The 20,538-nt window shown below is 36.5% G+C and overlaps 1 protein-coding gene across 1 annotated transcript in view; it reads left to right on the top strand.

Annotated features, from left to right (window-relative positions):
• The window catches only part of cntnap2a (contactin associated protein 2a), a 228,974-nt gene that overhangs the window by 79,098 nt on the left and 129,338 nt on the right, over positions 1–20,538 (top strand). The window lies entirely within an intron of this gene.

The following is a 20,538-nucleotide window of genomic DNA, read 5'->3' on the forward strand; positions in this document are numbered from 1 at the left end:
AATACGTTTATTATAGACAAGCGAAAGACCAGTCAGATGAGACTGTGTGGTCAGGAACCTTAAGGAACTCAACTGAAAATCACATGAACGCGATTGAAAATACACTGTAAAGCTGTATACAATCCATAGATAATATCTGTTATAGTGGAAAATATGTGGTTTTGTTTAAAAGTATTATAACATAGCTCATATTTCATTTTAATAGTCACAAAACACTTCGTCTTTACATGTATGCTCTTTGCTTGGAAAACATAGAAACAGTATACAAAGCTGCCTCTTCACAGCGGTTGTCTTTTGTTTTTTACACAATGTGTACACACTGTCATCTTTTTGGGGGAAGGTGGTTATCTGATTTTTCATTAAATGATTTAATGTACTTATTTTCATGGCCTCACACGTAATGGATAAATACACATCTGTGAAATTCCATAGCTATGGCTGACCTCTTTCGTATATGAGGAAAATTCAAGCACGGTAATTGCTGAAAATGATTTTTTCGGCCCGCAACGGAAAAATCAATATATTGAGTAAAGTCTCATTTCCATGGTACCTTTTCTCATTGAGAAACCGACTCACACGACTGAGCCTGTGCTTAACTTAATAGATTCGAGTCCGATCTCAATGACATTCACAGAACTGGATTTGCGGTTATTTGGACTGAAGCGTTAATCGCATTATGAACAGTTTGTGTTAGGACTTCAGGCATACATCAGGCGACAACGTTTATGGATTTTTGTTTTGTATGTATGGGGTTTACAAAAGAAGCAGATCTTGTATTAGCATTCAATAGTCATTTTATTTAGTCTTGTTTTATTAATTACAACAGTTTTTGTCCTCTGATAGCCCGACAGTGTTCAATATTTAGTTTTTATTAAAAAAAAGCATTTTACTCCTTTTCACGCTGCTTGTATGTTTTTACCGTAATCCATACCTGGGCGGGGAATTGTGTGATCTAGCTTTGGATTGTGGTTTGTAAAGGAAAAGACTGATTTCACGCCGCCATGTTGAAATGGAGCGAGGCAGAGGTGGGAAGAAAGACAGAAAGACAGATAGACTGCAATGGTTTAGACAACCATGGAGTTATTAAAACGATTTTTGATCTTAAATGTGACAATATAAACATGTTTTACTTGACCTTTTAGCTCGTACCATCACATCTTAGTGATTATTTAGACTGCTATAAACGGGCCGATCTTAATCCAAATCATTGTAGTCGGTCTTCCGGTTAGCTTGAAGCTGAGCTTTTAATCTTATGGATCTGATCTTTAATAATATTTCAATTAAGATTTACACGCCAAGTACAACTATGCAACATGAATACAACATTTTTAAATTATCCCTTTCATAATATTTGAATAAAGATTGAACATGCCAGTTTTTCAAAATTAGCTTCCGCTTTGGGCCGCTACTTTCTGAGCAACCTGGGCGATCTAAAATCTGACTATTACTCAGAAATAACTTCTTTTTTGTCTAATTTAAACACATTGAATATTAGCATGGTTGTAATGATCTGTGACAGTCAAGCCGTTTCAACAGCAGAGCTTTAGCTCGTGGGGCATTGCTTAATTTATTAGAAACACAAGTGAAAGCTCAGTTTAATAAAGAATGCATATAGAAATGCAGTGAAACAGCTGCTTTAATGCAGCTGAGATTTGGGCCATTCTTTACAGAACAGCTCAGAACCAACATGTAACATCTGTTTTCTTGAGACTACAGGACCAGCAGAAATTCCGCCTTAATGCGACAGCGGCGTCCGCACACGTGCAAATGACAGCCGGAGCTCTTCGTGCTGTGTGATCTCCACTATCCAGCGGCAGAGAAATTTCTTCTGGCACTGATATATCATCAGCTCTCATAGATGGTTACACGGCAGCCGGCTGATGCGGCCCCTGTGGTGGGAGTGATTTATCCATGCAGAAATATCTACCGATTGTACTCGGATCAAAAGCAAGGACATTCTTGCTTTTTCACGACGCCTTTTTGCATTAAATGTGTAGGCCACTTAGACATTCAGCTATAATTAATTCGATATTCTAAAGGGATGCTTTCATAGTGCACCTGGTTCAATGATTTACAGACACATCTGGATGATCTTACTTGCTTTGAATATCAAAGGGTCTTTAAATTGAGTTTATGAAGCCAGTGTGGGTTTATCATTCAATTGATTGTAATGTCAAGCCTGAGGTGCAAGTTTTTTTGAATTGCATGATTTTTCGCAGATTATGAGACCTTGAAACATGTCAGGGTTCACAACAGTTTTTTCAGATGATCATTAGAGTGGCTCTATGTTGGCATTATAGAGATGTTCAGAAAATTCTTTCAACTTTTCACTCCGATTCACCCTGAGGCTTGATAGTTCTTTTTTAACAGCTGGGAGAAACATTATTATTATGCTGTCTATTATTATGCTATAATTATTTTTATGCTGTCTAACTTTAAGCGTTGCCCCCCCCTTCATATTTTAAATCAAACTTTTTTTACATAATGTGATTTTTCTGTGTCTGCAAGAAGTAATCGTTTTATTAAACACATGAGCGGTTTTGAGAGTTCAGTTTTTTGTGCCCTTTCACTTATTCTTATGTAATTTGCAGCAAATGATCTGTTTTGTCATTTTGGCACATAACTTGAGTAGTTTGTATTGAGTGTAATAATTTGATGGCCCTCATTAAAGTGTGCGATTTTCTGATTCAGTAGTTAATCGCCAGCTGCAATGTGAAAGCGGTGTAAATAAACAATTTCATTAAACTGTCAGCTGCGAGCCTTTGAAACATTCTGAACGCTCAATTATCAGCTTGAGTCAAACTGAATGACTGTTTAAATGTTTTATCCAAAGATTGCTTTTTGACCTGTAGACGAGGGTAACTCAATGCACTCGAATAAAAAGAACTCCTATATCAAATCACATCTTTGCACAGCAACAGCGGAAAGTTTCAGTACTCCCAAACGTGTGATATCACGATGCGGTTAGCTGGATAAAACAATTAAAACATGCTGGCCTGATCTATTACTCTGACGATTAACCCAGCGCCTGCTTATCGTCTGGAGATCTATGAGAAATATGCTCAGGTGTCTTTCGCTAATAGCTATCCTTCATCACACAGACGGAAAGTGTCAACCCAGCAGAGATTTCGAAAACCATTAGCATACCGATGTTTAAATTTCCCCATCCCAACATGTTTAATCCTAACTTTAAAATAAAACGCCTTGTGGAATACTTAATACAACTAAGTTAAAAATTAAGAGACCATTCCAAGTTCCATTCCAAGACTGAAAGCATGACAATACGTACACTGTGATACAATTTGAGGTTATTATGTATTTTTTTCTATTTAATATTGAATACATGTACACAAATACTGTTTTACTGCTTAAAAGGGAATATGAATTTGTTTTCTTTGCAGTATATTTGAAGATTGAAAAAATACAGATCAGCTTTTCTGTTATTTTGACCCGGGTCTCCAGTTTTCATTTTATGCCAATAAATGCAAAAAGAAACGAAATGTTTATTTGAAATTTGGGAAAAATATTGTTAGTAGTTCACAGAATAAAGCAAAAAGAAGAAAAATGTAAACTAAAAAGATGGAGAAACTGAAAATGTTTTTTTATATGGTCTCTTAATCTTTTCCGCGGCTGTATATCTCAAGAAGAAGGCATTTAAACTATTCAGTTCTTGAACAAGTTGGGTAAACACCTTGAGAGGATATTTTCCAAGCTGATCCGGTGGTTATTAAAGTTTTGCCCCGGTGGTTTTCACTCTATTTTGCATTATCATGCGACAGGCTGCTGTGTCGGCACTGTAGAAGTGCAACACAAAGGGACATTTAATTATCACATTTGCCAAAAATGCTTTCCACGTGTTGCTTTCAAAACAGGTTTTCCCAAAAGTATGCCAGTCTCAGCACTCACTCATCCTCGCGTCTGAGCTTATCTACATGGAAAAAAAGACTCTGTTTTATGGGAAATGATCAGATCTGGGATTTGGATTGTCTTTCTCTTACCATCTGTGGGATGTGCTGTTATTATTCAGTTATGTTAAATAACCTCACTGCTCACTGTCAAACAAACACAGTGAAAACAAATATCCACATTCCCTACATTTAAGAATCGAGGCAAAACTGGAAAGAATAATTATCTCTCAGAGCAGTATTTCTTCTAAAAAATAGCCCAAAGCTAAGAGAAAAGGAGCAAGTCAATCAATCTCGGTTTTGTTAAAAGAAAGCATTTAAGGCATTTTAAACAGTGCAGCCTCTGGGCTCGTGAAACATTGTTTTATTCAGTAGCGTGTGTACCATAGATAATAGAAGAGATTTATAAACAAACAATTAACCGGCACTCTTTGTTTACAGCTGACTTAAAATCAGGTTATTTATATATTTTTTATACACGCAGTGTCGGTTTATGTTGGTTTTGTACTGTCAGTGTCTGGTTGTGATTAAAAGGCTTTTTTTATGCTGTATTTGCTACTGTCACTGATTTATCTGGTTGACTTTTCTTCCAAAAACTGAATATCTGACGCCGGCTGCTATAAACATTAGTGACATGCCACTTCACATTTTAACATAATTATGTCTAATCTATTTTTCCACTTAAGCCTGATTAATTTATAATGACCAGGTGGATTAAATAATGAACTCATCGTATCAAGCAACCACTGACATACTGTGATGTTGTCTGCCGATGCTCTTCACCCCGAAGGGTTTTCTGGCTACTCGCACAGTGTAATGTACACAGCGCACGCTCCATAAATCTGTTCTAATGGGGATTTCTGATATTATTTTGCCTTAGGCTTGCAACATTAGAGTTAGGTTAATGTAGAAACCATTATCGTAGCTCATAGTCCTTGGCTGCTAGTATCAACAACAATACACAAGTGTAAACAGTTGGGGCCCAAAAATGGTTTTGCATTTTCATAACTCCACAGTTTGAATGAGGTTGAGCTGAAAGCATTACATCATTGTGAGAATGTTATAAAATTGGGTTAGATTTAGATTTAATGACATGCACTGGGTAATGAACAAATGTTACGACGTTGCTTATTTAATTGGCAAATGCAGGATTTTCAATATTGCTTTTGCAATATTGGATTAAGAAAAATATTTCAAATGGTATGTTCTCAGACCTTTGTATAGATTATAGAGGTTACACAGAGTATAACTGCATTCTATGCCATCAGTACTTTCTTAAACACACTGTTCAAATGTTATACAACAAAAAAATAGTGTTATGGTATTTCTGTGGTTTTACTAGATCACGTTTCCATGAGATTATGAAATAAAAGCCTATAATCAACAATCAATATGTTTACCTGGGCAATTACGTGAAAATGTCAACCATACCACAACTTTTTTAGTTTTTACCAGCTGTATTATTCTGGTAACAGCACAGATTTTAACATTTGGTGGTTCAAATATACCAATTTGAGATCTCTCTTCATATCTTTTATTTTTAGTGCATGATTTTTCGTAGTCAGGTAAGTGCCATTTTCAGGATTGTCACATCCATAACGCTACTTAATCCTCATAAATAGACACATGAAAAATAATATAAAGTCACAATTTCATGTTCTATAAAGAGGCATCCCTTCTCCATTCATTGGGTATTATTGCTTTAGGATTGTGGATTTTATTTAACAGAAATCCTACAAAGTTTATCGTCTCCCAGAAACAAAATGTCACGTCCATAACGCTGGAATTGCCCACCTGTATTATCACTTGTACTGGACTTCCTGTTATCAGAGAAGACCACAAAATATCTCATATGTTCGTAAAGGGCTCTATTGATTTATGCAAAAAAGTGTACAGAAATCTGATGGGATTGTCATAGTTTGTGCTGTTTTTACTCTTTTCACTTGTTTTTCCCTGTTTCAATCTCTTCTCGCATACTGTATTACAGTGATCTATACCGATTCGATTTTTGTGTGTGTATGTGTTTGTGTGATGTTTGCTTAAATGATTTTCGCCCCCTCTGCAGCCTACGTATACAAGAATCTTCTCCACTTTCCAACGACTCATCTTTCACTGTTCAGACTTGGAGAGTAGTTATTTCTAATTAATATGTAGGCGTTGCCGTTTTTTTCCTTGCATGTGTTTGTTTCCCTTTAAACCAGTCAATCATTGTTTTTTTAGTGAAACAAATACTGATAACTTATCACTTGCTTGTTGTTGTGGGAAGTATTCCTGTTGAACCGAACAAACTCACAGCTCAAACCTGATAGTTTGCTGGTCTCAGCTGGTCTGGGTCGATCGAGCCGAAGATCATAAACTTATGCTGGGTTTTTTCTTAGCTTGGATGGACAAGCCGGCGTTCTGCTTGCATCCATGTCCAGAAGAATGAACTTGTGTAGTCTGCTCTTCTGACTGAACTGACCTCTGTCTCATTAATGAAGGCAGAACATCTGTTCGTCCAGAAGCTAAATTCAAATCTTTCACAGGCCTAAAAAGCTGTCCTTTCTGAAACCTGTTACTTCCCTTGACAACCCGGCTGATTATTATATGATTATGAATGCCCAGAGACTGATAGTTATGTCTGAACTCTGAGTGTCGCCCTCTTTCAGTCCAGACACGTTTTGAACTACAGCACGCCACATTTCATGCACTGGATGGTGATTTAAGAGCCCTGTCCAGTTAAGTACTCGGGACAGATGTTTGTTTGACAGTGTGTGTGGATGGGTGTGGGTGTACAGGGTGATGCCATTTTTAGTTATACATATATTAAATGCAGATTTACAGTGTGAATATTGACATTTGTTTAGAGGTAAAAAATACAATATTAACCCATTGACAGCAACTAATTTTATTTATTTATAAGATTTTTTGGGGGAAAGTGCTGTTGGTAAATGAGTTCAGTATTACAAAATCCCATAGTGGGACTCTCATTAGCTGTAAATGACGAAAGAAACATTGTACATTTTGAAGAGGAAATTCAGTTATGATTGAAATCTAGATGAGGGTAATAAAAATAAAGTGAATAGCATTTTCTATATGCCTGAAATTCTTTATCAAGCATTTGGATAAATTAAGAAATACAGTGTTATTCTACATATACATTTATGCATTTGGTAGACGCTTTTTTCCAAAGCGACTTACATTGCATCATATTACACATTTGTATCAGAGTACGTGCCATCCATGGGATCGAACCCATGATCTTGGCATTGCTAGTGCCATGCTCTAACCACTGAGCTACAGGAAAATAATGTGTATTTAGTATAATTCATTGAACGTATATGTAAAAATTTTACTCTAAACTAAAGTCCAGGTCTAAAATATGTTGTTTTACAGTGCAGTGGATGCTGTCAATGCAGTGTCATTACTTTTGAGTGTTTATTCAAGTGTACAGAAATCTGTATATCTTTACATCTAATTCATACAAATACCAACTAGATCCCTCAGTGGATGTCTGTCATGTGGGCCAGAAATTAAATCTGCATGTGCCAGAGTTTTCTTTTTTTTTGTGCGTGTGCGTGTTTGTATATAGTTAATAGATGCCTTTAGTGACTGCATTACCTCATGGCTTTGTTCAGAATAGTATACATACCGTACTAATCTTGCTATTGCTGGAAAATGTTGGTATGTGCATTTTATGTTTGTATAAAGTGGATAATCTACAACAGCACATTTGAGTGGAATGCTGTGCGGTTTCTAATTTCAGGTGAAAATCTGGATAAATTCACGGTGCATTTCCCCAAAAAATTATTAGCATTCTATACTACACAGAGCGCATGTCTCTAGTAGAAATTATAATGACGAGGTCATTCATTTTTCCATTCATGCATATACATTCTTTATCTATATATCTGCAAATCTATTTTCAACAAAATGCAACTTACATGTTTAATCAAGTGTGTTTCACACCCAGCGAGATGGATATCTTTAGATTAGAGATGTATTCGCTCTTGTTTACTTCCACTGCTGAGTCAAGAGAAATGACATTTGATGCTTGACCTACAAGACGGCTGTAATGTTTAGCAGTTATTACAAGCTTAACAACCTCAGAGTACCTTCTCTAAAAATCATTATCATGTCAATATCTCTCTCATTCTGGTCACTGGAAACTGTGATTTAAAGAACGGGTCATTGTGGTCAAGTGAAGTTTCAGCTTTTTATTTTAAATGATGTTGATGAAAGGACTTTAAACATTAAAATGATATTTCTCTTTCTTAAAAGAAGTCTCTTAAGGCTAAACCAATTTTGGTCATATTTTGAGTAATGTGAACTAAGCAATTTACTTTATCAGGCACTCTCACTAAGAGGCATAAATAGAAAAACAAAAAGGGTCAAAAAGATTAAATAAATGTCAAATGCATTGTTAAGCCATTTTGCCCAAAATGTTAGTATCTATACTACTTTCACTTCTAAGAAACACTTTTTAAGTATATTTTGGCGAAGGTAGCACAAATAAACGTTATATCACTAGCCCTGGGCGTTGGTTCAAACTCTTTGTATTTGACTCAAGTCTGCTGTGAGCAATACAGTAGGCTAAGTTGTCCAGTCTTGGATGGATAGACTGGTGCACTGTTGATCTGCAGCCCCATCAATCAGACAGCTGCAGAGGGGAAGAATAGGGCAGCCAATCAGAGCAGAAAGTTGTTGGATCGACTCCAATTGAAACCTTAGAGAGGCCTGACTTCCAGGAGCGCTGCTTTACTGTCACTCTTGTCTGACATGCTGTAGCGCACATAAACATAGCAATACAGTTGAAGTGATCACCTTTAAATAGAAACATGCACTTAGGTTTAGTCTTGGAACCGAGAACCGGTTCTTATTCTTGTCTGTTTTTTTAAAAGAGTTCTTGTGTGACGCGATGCCAACTTGGCAACTTTTTTAAGCGACTAGCGACAAATCTAGCTACATTCTGAATAAGCCTTGACGATTAAGCAAAACATTCTGCTTCACTTCTACTGCCCCGCGAAAGCGGGTTTTTGTCTTCCTAGCGCATCACCGCCACTCTCTGTCTACTATGTTCAGTGAGCGGCAGGAGAAGCAGCATATTCAGTTCATACCGCCCTGACGCGTGAAAGAGATACGCATGTACAAACAGTGTCTCCATGAACTAATCACTTATTACACCTTGTTTGAGCATTTATGATTTAAAACGCAATGACTGTGTGGATGCATAAATATGAGAACAGACTTGATGACGTCACTGATATGCAAATTATCGTACTGTTAATTAGCGCGTGACCTCATCTGGCGACATTTAGCGACTTTTCCGGCAGGTTTTAGCTACTTACCATTGAGAATAGTTGGCAAAACTGGTGACGTCTGGCCAAGCACTGTGAGCAGCCTTATGTTGCCGTTTCTCATAAAGGATTTCATAAATCAAACCGAAACGCAGCGCCACTTCTTTAAGTGTACAGGTCATTTGAAGAGTCATAAACAAAGTGATGAAAAAAATACTTATTTTCATGCATCTTGAATGTTAAAAATCTGGAAAGCACTCACTGCATCTCATCCACTTCTGGATACTTTATGGAATGTGTGCATATATGGTCACAAGTATGACAGTTAATATTTCATAGCAAAATTTATTTAATTTGTATAATATTAATTAATTTATGCAAATGAGTGTCTTTAGCGTAGGTTATAGTCGTGAATAGGGCCTACACTGTAACCTACAGAGCCGCGCACCCTATGCATACCCTACGCCGTAGTTTACGCACATCTCTCCAAAAATGTAACAACGATTCAACTCACATGGACCCTACACGGACCGCAAGCGCTGTGATTGGTCTGTTTGAACCCCTCCCTCAGGTCAAAAAATGCCGCAATAGAGTGATGTTTACTTAAACGCATTTCCCAATGAATTATCTAAGTAATACATTTACATTTACATTTAGTCATTTGGCAGACGCTTTTATCCAAAGCAACTTACATTGCACTTATTACAGGGACAATCCCCCTGGAGCAACATGGAGTAAAGTGTCTTGCTCAAGGACACACTGGTGGTGGCTGCTGGGATAGAACCAGCAACCTTTGATTTACTAGTTCAGTGGTTTAACCCACTAGACCACCATCTCACAAAAAAGTAATATTTCGCAATTCGCAACCTGACCACTAGACGCAATTTAATTTCATACACTGGACCTTTAACTCATTATTTCTATCCATTAAACGATCATTGTAGTCCTAAAATATTTGCTTTAGTGTGTCTAACTTTGTTGTATATCATTGTGTTTTAAATCAGAGCTTAAGAGCAATCATTCACATTTTACACCAGATGTTCTCATTACTCTACACTTCTTACCTGTAAAAACAGACGCAAGAGCCTCGACTGAACATTGTACACAACATCTGGGAATTCATTATTTTCAAACAAGTAATGCATACCTACTTAATGCCGTAATGTCTCACAGGATTTTAGCTTCTCCATGAAAGAGAAATATTAGGCATGAAATAACAAACCACAGCTAATAAATGCTACCAGAGGCTACTGAATCACAAAGTTAATTTAGACTCAAGGGTCTTCTCATAAACTTAGACATAAACTGAGGATGTGCTGCCTTGCGGCAAATTGTTTATGACGTTTGTTTACATTGAAGGACGTGAAGGATGTCAGAGACAGTGTCCCAGCGAGTCTTTATCCCTCTTCATTACCGTATAGAGTAGAGGCAACTTTACACATCATTACTAAAAAGCCTGAACCAGACAGTAAATCACTGCCTCCCTTTGTCATTCCATTGGCTGTATAAGAAAAAACGACTACAGATGATTGCGGTAATGTTGGCTTGTCTTACGATCAGGTCTCGGGAAAGCAGGTGGGCAAGAAAAATGACTCCCTGCGCTTGTACGATAAAATGAAATTCAAATGAAACCTACGGCACAGGAGACACAATCCGACATACAAATGATATATCCTGGAAGTATAATTTCTGTTTTGTTTTGTTTTATTTTTTACTTTTTATTTATCTTATTTTTTTAGTGTTCAGTACGCCTGGTGGATCATTTGAATACGTACGGCGAGCATCAAACCTTTGATAGATGGTTGGAAGCTGTGGAACCCTAAGCAAACCTATTTAAATCTATTGGAAAACAAGGATGCTGTACTGTAAAGTAGATGCAAGACATTGTGCATATGGTACCTAACTAGTCTATACAAAAATGAATTTGGATTGCAGATTAATAATGATGTTGATGCATATTGTATAAGCCTCGTTTTTGATAGAACAGATGGTTTTGAATCCGTGGTTGTAAGCTATACAGTAGTTTTCCCTCAGGTCATGTGACATACTCTAAAGACGTTTTAATAAAAATTCATATCCGGGAGAAGTTTTGCCTAATGTTTCGAGAAACATTACCTTAATAGTGAAATTAATTGTTACGTTGTCGCTTGATACTCCAGCAACGTCAAGGATTTTAATTAGAACCGGCTCTTATTATTAGTCTGCTACACTTCATATTTCACATTTTCTTTTCCTTTGAGGTGTAATTAGGGCCTTTATGTACACAGCAATTATTTTGACAAAATTTTAAAGAAGTTAATTTTCAAGAGGAAAATGGGTCTCGTGTTCAATTAATCCATTGATAATAAGCTTCAGAATGAGTAAGAAAGGAGCTAATACATCCCAAACCCATTAGCTAACCCGGCCGGTGGACTTGTGTTCCTGGCTTTATGAAACATTAGGTACTTGTGTGATCTTGTGCTGTGTATGGGCAGTTTATAGCGGTTTGTGTTTAAAATTGTTGCTTTGATTAGAGACTGGTGGCTGATACGGCAGCAAAGCTCCAGACGCTTTAGCGCCCAACATGTTAGCGTGTTAGCATCTCCAGCCTCAGGCTCCCATTAACCTGAGTGAACCGTACTCCTTGGTTACTCCATCCCATAATATATCAGCTCGAGCTGGGGTCAGCATGAGGATGGTTGCCAGAAAATGGAGTCTGCCCTTAATTATTTTCAGCCTGAGCTGTGTGTGAATGGACGCGGGAGTTTAATATGGTGTGGTGATGGAGCTCGGATCCGTTCAGAAGTTGGAATGTAATTGTACGACCACCTGTTTATCGCTCTTGTCGAATCTGGAATTGAAGTCGAGCGTGCGTATCGCAGAGGTTACAATTATCCCTGTGAAATGAGAGTGCCAAATGTCCACCTGATGATGCAGATAGCAATTTTGTGCATGACCTTATTAAAATAATTGAATTGTTTCGTTCTTTTTTTATGGATATTTATGATGTTCAGTTGTTTTTTTTAAACGGTGGCTTTGGAGTATAATCAAAATGATCATTTGTGAACCCAGAGAGGAACTACATTAAAGGGGAAGTTCACCCAAAATGATCATTTTTACTTTAATACTCGCTTCAAGTTGTGGCAAGCCTATATAAATGTGAACAAACATCAAAGAAATTGTTTTTTTATCCAAACAGTTCTGGGGCACTACTGACTATCAACTAATATGATAATCTACACAGAATTGTGGGGTTTCCAACATTCTTCAAAATATCTTATTTTGTGTTCAACAGAACATAGAAATGTATACAGGTTTAGAACAACTTGATGGTGAGTAAATAATGAAAGAATTTTAGTTTTTGGGCAAACTTTCCCTCTAATTTTCATTTACATATATAAAGCATACATTTCTATGGCTGTCATTCATTTAAAGCAGTCATCGTTTACCTCGTGGTTTCATATCAGACATAATTCTCTCATATTCAGGCACGGTAGATGAAATCAGAGCAGAGTTAACAGGATGACTCATTTCTGCTTGTCGGCATTTGATAAATCAATATACATAAAGAAGGTATTTTAGAAATACTTAGTGATTAATATATTTCAGATTTCAGACAACCATTTGTGTAGCTATCACTGCTAAGAGTTGTGTGTGTGTGATAGATTTGGTATGGTACCTTGTTAAACCACCACAATATGTCACTTTAAAAGATACGCCGATCCTATGTCACCGAGTGAAGATTTGTTATTTCAATAGTAGAACGCTTAAACAGTAGGAAGCACCACAGATGCCCCTGGCATACTTGCGGCCAATGAAATCATCCACCATGCTTGTCATTTTTAACCTGAGTACTGGAAAATTGGGACTCTTGTTGTAGCTCGCCTGTGTGGCTGTCATTTGTTGATAAGCTTTCCTTCTGGACTCTCTTTCTTTCGGTATCTCTTGATTGCATAGAGCTGTTAATAGTGGATGGCACCAATCCCTTCACAAACAGACGGTGTGAGAAAACGGGGCCACGCTGCCGGCCTCCTCCTCCGCCCTTACCTCGCTCCTCTGATGTTTCTAATTCCATCTCCGTGGATCACATTCACAGTGACCATGAAACAATTTCACACATGAAATCTTGTGCCAAACAGCGTGTGAACGTTGTATGTTTGCAAAATGGAAATGCAGAATTTGGGATGAAGAAAATAGGATGCAATTTCATATTCATAGGGAGATTTAGGGTCTGAGAGATTCCCATTTGAGAAGTAGCAGATGCTTATTGGAATGATGTATTATACGCAGGGGCGCACCCAAATTCATTTATCCAACCAACTGAAATTGAGCTATCTGTGTTAGCAAAATGGAACTGCTTGACAGCTCACATATGTTTCACTCTCACTCTATCACTTTTATTTTTTTTATAAATTGCGAATGAAGACACAATAGAATCGGCTTGTTTGTGTGGTGTGACAGTCCAGAAAAATGGTCCTCCATTTTCTGACAGAACCACACCAAAAGATCTGCAAACAATATATCTCTGCTGACCTTCTGAAACCTCCTTTCTGCATATTTTGTGATTTTTTCTTCATAAATCATTGTTATTAGTCAGTCTTTATGTTTGACAATGGGTTAGGAAATTACTAACCAATAAAAAGTATTAAAAAGTGCTTGTCAACTTTGATGACACGGTATGTAATCATTTAAACATGTCAGTGTTTTTTTTCATTTCCTGTAAAACAATACATTTGGACATATTAGGTTTCAGAATGTCAAGGCATGTTATGTGGAGTTCTTTGAGGGGACGCCAGCACGAGTGCATGTTGACATTAAAGCAGAAAGTAACATACAAACTTTTTTTTTCATCTGGAAGTCATGAAATTTTACAATACAGTCTAACGGGAATTCATGACATTGTCACAACCTTTCATTTATTAAAGGGATAGATCACCCAAAAATGAAAGTTCTGGCGTAACTTTTTTACACTCAAGTTGCTCCAAATGGAGATTTTTTGAGAGTGTTTTCAATTTTCTTGGCCACCATTCACTACTATAGAAGGAAAGTTTACAATGGTAGTCAATGTTGCTCTAGATCTGTTGGTTTTCCTTCATTTTTCAAAATAAATTTATTTGTTATTAACGGAAAACAAAAAAAAGTATACAATATTTTTTCTTCTATGATAGTCAATGGTGCCCCACAACTGAAAATTGCTAAAATTCTTCCAAAAATCTTCCATTTTGTTCAACAGTACAAAAAAATTAAACAGGTTTTGAATGAATTGAGGGTTTACTAAAATGTTGACATAATTAAATTTTTGGGTGAACTATCCATTTAATTTGTGTTTACTGACGACTTTTTTCGTGTCACCCTGCACAACTTTCAATCTATTGTATTTTAATACACAAAACTTGCATTTTAAGGCCCTTGCGGCTGTGATTTCAGAGTTTTGGGTGAAGTAAGGTGTTGGTTAGCCTCATCCTAAAATATGTATGATTTCTTTTGATATCAGGTTATACATAAATGTTAATACTGAGGCAGCCTGTGCATTGAATGTTCGCTGAGTGACATTTAAAAAAAGGTTGTGCTCAATGTCATAAAAAAATGGGAATATTCACGTCCATGAACGAATAGATTCCAAATTTCGTTTCTGTCACGAACTGCCTTGAGACTGGGTTGAATTATATTCTTTGAAAGTGACCGCAGTGTTTGGAAAATTTGTCTCGTTTCTAATGTAATTTGTAAAATTAAAATAACATTTATTTTTACATTTTCTAGGACACTTTTTGACCTATTGACCCCAATTTATAGAATTCATCCAATGCAGTAGTACTGTATATGTGAATAGTCTTTTTTATTTTGCTTCATGATCAACTTTAGAAACTTTTCATATTATCACTTTAAATATTATCTGCCCTATTTCATTGAATCTTTTTCCAATATTCATTTTCTGCTATTAAATGTAAGTTTCCATTACGGGAGTGAAATGAATTATGAACTGATAAGATCATAATCTATTGTTAAACGCAAAAAGCCCATTACTTATAGCAAAATTATTGTAATTATTCTCATAAACCTGATTCTAACACACCGCTCGACTCCCTTTGACAGCACCATTTTTCAAAATGCTTTTAATCCTCAATGAGTGTATCCATCATCTTCACTTCAGTTTCTACTAACACACACACACATATTCAAATGTACCTGGAGGCTTGGGCAAATCAGACTTGTCAAATATTCACAGAATTGGACGGAGGAAAAACAGAATTTGATCTTGCATAGATGCTGATCACTCAACTTTGCTTAAGCAGAGCAGTCAGTCGAGACCTGACTATGATTAAAATGCCCCTTCAGCTTTCAGGAAACACCCAGGTGACAGTCTGTAGCCAACAGGACAATATGTGCTCATCAAGCACAGGTGCATATTAAGAGTGGAGACAAAGGAGAGGTAGTTAAGTCCCTTTTGATTTTCTGATGGTTTATTTATTTTTATGCAACAGGATTATTCATGTGCTGTTTGGATTGAATCTAAGAATCTGTGATGTCATTTTTTAATGTTTGAATGATTGACTTTAGACTACGAATGAGTCATACAGTACATGCATATAGAACACCATGTACTGTAAATGGTTGTTTCATGCATTAGATGATTTTTTAACACGTTCAGAAGATTCAAAGGAAAGTAGAAACTAAAAAGCATCAAATAGGTAGAACATCTGGAGGTAAAATAAGTCCAGGCATTGAAAAGACGCAGAGACACCGGCTTTGATAAACAACAGATATGCGTTCTAGTCCCCTGCTCCCCAAAGACCAGACTGACCACATACGAATTAAACCAAAGGTAACATCAACGCCGTTTCTCACTTTAATTCAGTGTAAAATGGCTTCAGTGACTCAGAGTGGGACTTGGGGGGTAATTTATTTGCTTTGCTTGTGATGTTTTGGCACTTGATTCACTAAGTGAATTATGTAAATCAGGCATCAGTGCAAACATGTCCAAAAATGCAATTTGTGCTGCGCAATTCCCCATCTAGGTTGGTTCTGCAGAGAACCGGTGAAGGATAGAGAAAACTAACGTGAATCAGTTCTTAAAAATGCTGAGAGAACACTCGACTACACTATGCATCTAGATGATGCACTGCAGCCATGATCAATGAAATGTATTGGGAATTCACCTCTCAGTGCATGTTTGGGTTGTTCTTAGAATACACCATTTTGCAATCCTCGCAACTACAAATTTTATATGTTAAGGAATTGCATTAAAATTATTGTTTTAATCACTTAGCATTGACAAGCCATTGTTCATTGTTTTTAGCCCACTTTCTGAGGAACTTAATTTGTACATAAAACCAGCTTTACTGGTTTAAGAGAAAAGGATGTATTGGGAAAATGCAGAGAATAATAAGATATTGTTAGAAAATGACCATGCTGGGTATGTAGTGTTTCTTCCTCGGGCAGGTGACTCACTCTCATAACCCTCCAATAACAACCAACAATCTTTCCCACAAATAGTGTAAAGACAAATTTATTCTTGTTTTAACTGTGAAATACACATTAATCTTGACAACAACTGTGTAATTAAGAAGTTTGAATTTATTGAACCAAAATTACTTAAAAAATCCACATTTGTTTCAAAGGTTAAAGGTGCTGTGTTTAATTTTGTGGATGATCTATTGACAGAAACGCCACATAACATACATAACTATGTCTTTAGATGTGTATGAAGTCCTTACATAATAAAGCGTAATGTTTTTATTATCTTAGAATGATTTCTATCTACCGTATTTCTATCTACACCGGGATCCCCATTCACCATGCTGTTTCTAAAATAGAGCTTTCTAAAAAACAGCTTTACAGAGCATTTCGTGAATATATTATCTCATTCAGCAAGAGAGGTGGAGTGAGCCTTTAGTTGCAATTCACAACCTCACCGCTAGATGCCACTAAATTTCATACACTGGACAAAATCAACACCCTTTCATCTCATAGTGGCTTTTTTATCTTTACATTTTAGAAAAATACTTACAATTTCACTGTACTTTATTTAAAGCTGAAGTATATAATTAAAAGAATGTTGAAAGTGAATGGAGCCAAATTATCTATTTAAAATTTAGAAATTAAATAAAAATATCTCTCAAGACCAAAGAGTTCAAAAACTGCAACCGTTTTGCTCTGGGTATCTTGTATATTGTCATGTGCTGTTCTTAATTCATAGTGTGCTCTTTGTTCAGATCGTAACACTGCCTGACACACTGTGCACAAATGGGCAGCTCATCATTACGGTCACTCCGCTAGTAAGCGTAAGAAAGACAGCGTGCTATTTGCTCAGGGCTGAAGTATTTGTTCAGAGGGAAATGTCACATGGACGAGTAAATCCATTTTTGTGACATGCTTCTCCTTCTTCTTTCTCCCAGGAATGTGAGGAAATTTGTTTGAGGATTGAACAACGATTTTCAGGTCTCTCTGTAATGTGTCTTGCCACGATCTTGATAGATGATCCATCAGATTTCCACTGTTTCAGCTCTCCAGATTTACCCCTGAAAAATCCGGATCTGTTTTTCCTAGTCTGGCAGATTTTCTGCGGAGTCTTGGAAATGTTTCTGTACTGATCAGAAGGCAGTGTGTGTCGTGTCGAAATAGTCATCATAGGCAAAACTTTGAAATAAATTATTCAAAAAAACCATCTAGAGAAGTGGATTTTGGTGATGTCATGACTATTGTTTTTTTTGATGCTCTCAGCATCTAATGGATAGAAACATTTGCTTATGAAGACAGACTAATAAATTATCAGAATAGCTTTGCCAAAGTTTCTACTTGCATGGCTTATTCCAAAATGATTTATTCTGAAATGCGGAGTATAATTAATGACACACGAGTGAGTCATTTTACACTGAGTCATTTTCTGACTCTTTCTTCAAAGTAAATTAAGCACGTGCTCACTTCAAATTCAATTGTGACTCTCCACAATTTTACAATCCGGGGTGCGCTTGTAGTGTTCTCTTTTTTTGAAAGGCCAGATTTAGATGTTTAAATCTCTTGCGTCTCTATTTTTGTCTCTTTTGCTTTATAATTTAGCTGACACCTTTATTCAAAGGAACTTATTAAAGGGTCAGTACTCCAGGAGACCTGGGGTTAAGTGCTTTGCGTAGTCAAAGCTTTAGTCATTAGGATTTGAAACTTATTGGTTACGCGCCAAAATGTTAACAATAGGGAACACCAAATAGCACAGAGTTGTGTAAATAAAGAAATACATTATTGTGTCTAATAAAAAGGCATGATTGCACTTATTAAATAACAATAACTTTGTTTAAATACTGTACGCTGCTGTGTTTTTTCTATTAAACTGGGCTTGGTTTGTTTGGTGAAAACAACTTTTTTTTCTACTAAATTAGACCTTTCTTACACTTAACTGTTAAAGATAAACTGTTTCATATTATGAAGATATACGTTTATTAGTATACATGTTACTCTTGACAGTTTCTTGCTACTAGTGACAGTCCAGTTTTCATGGCTAATCTCGATCGATACACAATGATATTTCCACACAGACTCATTTGTATTTTTACTTTACTCAATAGGGATAGTTCACCCAAAAATTTGTCATAATTTACTAAGCCTCATGTTGCTTTAAGCCTGTATTTTATGACTTATTGTTAAAATTTAATGAAATAGATTGCATGTATGATAACAAAGCGTATTTGGTGTGCTGTCCAGAGTACGCCCCCCTAACTAGAACTTAGTTGAATAAATTTCATAATTTTTTTTATACTGTTAACAAAAGAAGATATTTAGAAGATTGTTTGTAAACTAACAGTTCTGGGGCACCATTAACTACCATAGTGTAGAAACGAAACTACTATGGTAGTCAATGGTGCCCCAGAACTGTTTGGTTTCCCACATGATTCAAAATATATTATTTTGTGCTCCACAGAACAAAGACATTTCTATACAGGTTTGTAACAACTTGAGGGTGAGTTAATTATGACAACATTTTCATTTTGCGATGAACTATCCCTTTGAGTCCTTTTTTTAAATATCTGTACTCCATCAAAGTATTTTTACTTTGGAAAATTAATAGTGTCATAATATGTCATTTTTATATCCTGTACATTATATACACTAAACTAAAAACACTTTCTAAAAACATGTTCTTTTACTGAAGTAAAGGTTTTAGTCAAATTTGCGTACAATTACTTGAAATTGCGTAAAATTGCTACATTTGAATGCACTTAAAGAGCTCATATGACACGGCTCAAATTAATATTATCATTTGTTTTAGATGTAATGCAATGTGTATACACGATTTAAGGTTAAAAATGGCTGTATTTTCCACATAACGTGCATGTTTGTATCTCCTCTTTGCCCCGCCTCTCTGAAACACAGATTTTTAACAAAGCTCATTGCTCTGAAAAGCGACGTGTGCTATGATTGGCCAGTTAACCAGTGCGTAGTGATTGGTCGAATACTGCAAGCGTGTGATGGAAATGTAACGCCTCTTATCATATTTGGAACATCAGCATCCGAAGCAATTGTACTGACAGGTACACCAACCTTACTTGCGTATACATTTGGGGCGGTCTAAGTCAAATCATACCACGAACTGACGTAGATTTGTGTGGGTGTGGTTACACGAGGCATTTCAGGAAGGGCCGGGAGAGCGTTCGCTTTTAGATAGAGTGCATCTTTTGTTCCGACACATACATTTTACGCATCTATTACATGTATGGGCAACTTATAACAAACCAAAGACACAGAAAAACAAGTATTTGTGCCATATGACCCCGTTAAGTATTAAAGGTAAAAAAACGATGTTTTTTTATGAAAAGTACTGGAGAAAAAAGTGTGGTGTATGCTTTATAGTCAATAAAAGTTTACGAAAGTAAAAAACTTTTGATATACTTTCAAATGTAATTAGGAGTAAAAATACTTAAGTACTCTCCACCTCTTGAGAAATCCCCAAAAGTGCTATAGCAAATTTTAGAAATCATTTAATTGTTAGTTTTCCATCTCCAACTGTCATAGTACTACCATGGAGATTACAGTAATTACTCTCCGTTGACACTATAATGTCAAGTGTAATTGGGCTTTTCTTCAATCCGCCAACAGGTTGAGAAGGTTCGCATGACAGAGCCGACCATTCCACGTGTCCTCTGGGCAATGGGGATCGTCTGGTGCGAATGAGAATGATAAAAAGATACAGCTCTTAGTAAGGACTGCCATATGTGTGTAAAATGCGTTCCTGTTTCACGCTCCTGGTCAGAAGGCCAATTTGACTTGGGATTTGGAGACAAATAATGCTTGAACGTAGCAGACACTCATTAGAACAGACATCGGGATGCAGTCGTCTCTAGTATCTCTACCCTCCTAACATGTCAACGGCTCCTTCTTCCCTCGCA

This window comes from Triplophysa dalaica, chromosome 23, assembly GCF_015846415.1.
Source record: "Triplophysa dalaica isolate WHDGS20190420 chromosome 23, ASM1584641v1, whole genome shotgun sequence".
NCBI classification, from domain to species: Eukaryota; Metazoa; Chordata; class Actinopteri; order Cypriniformes; family Nemacheilidae; genus Triplophysa; species Triplophysa dalaica.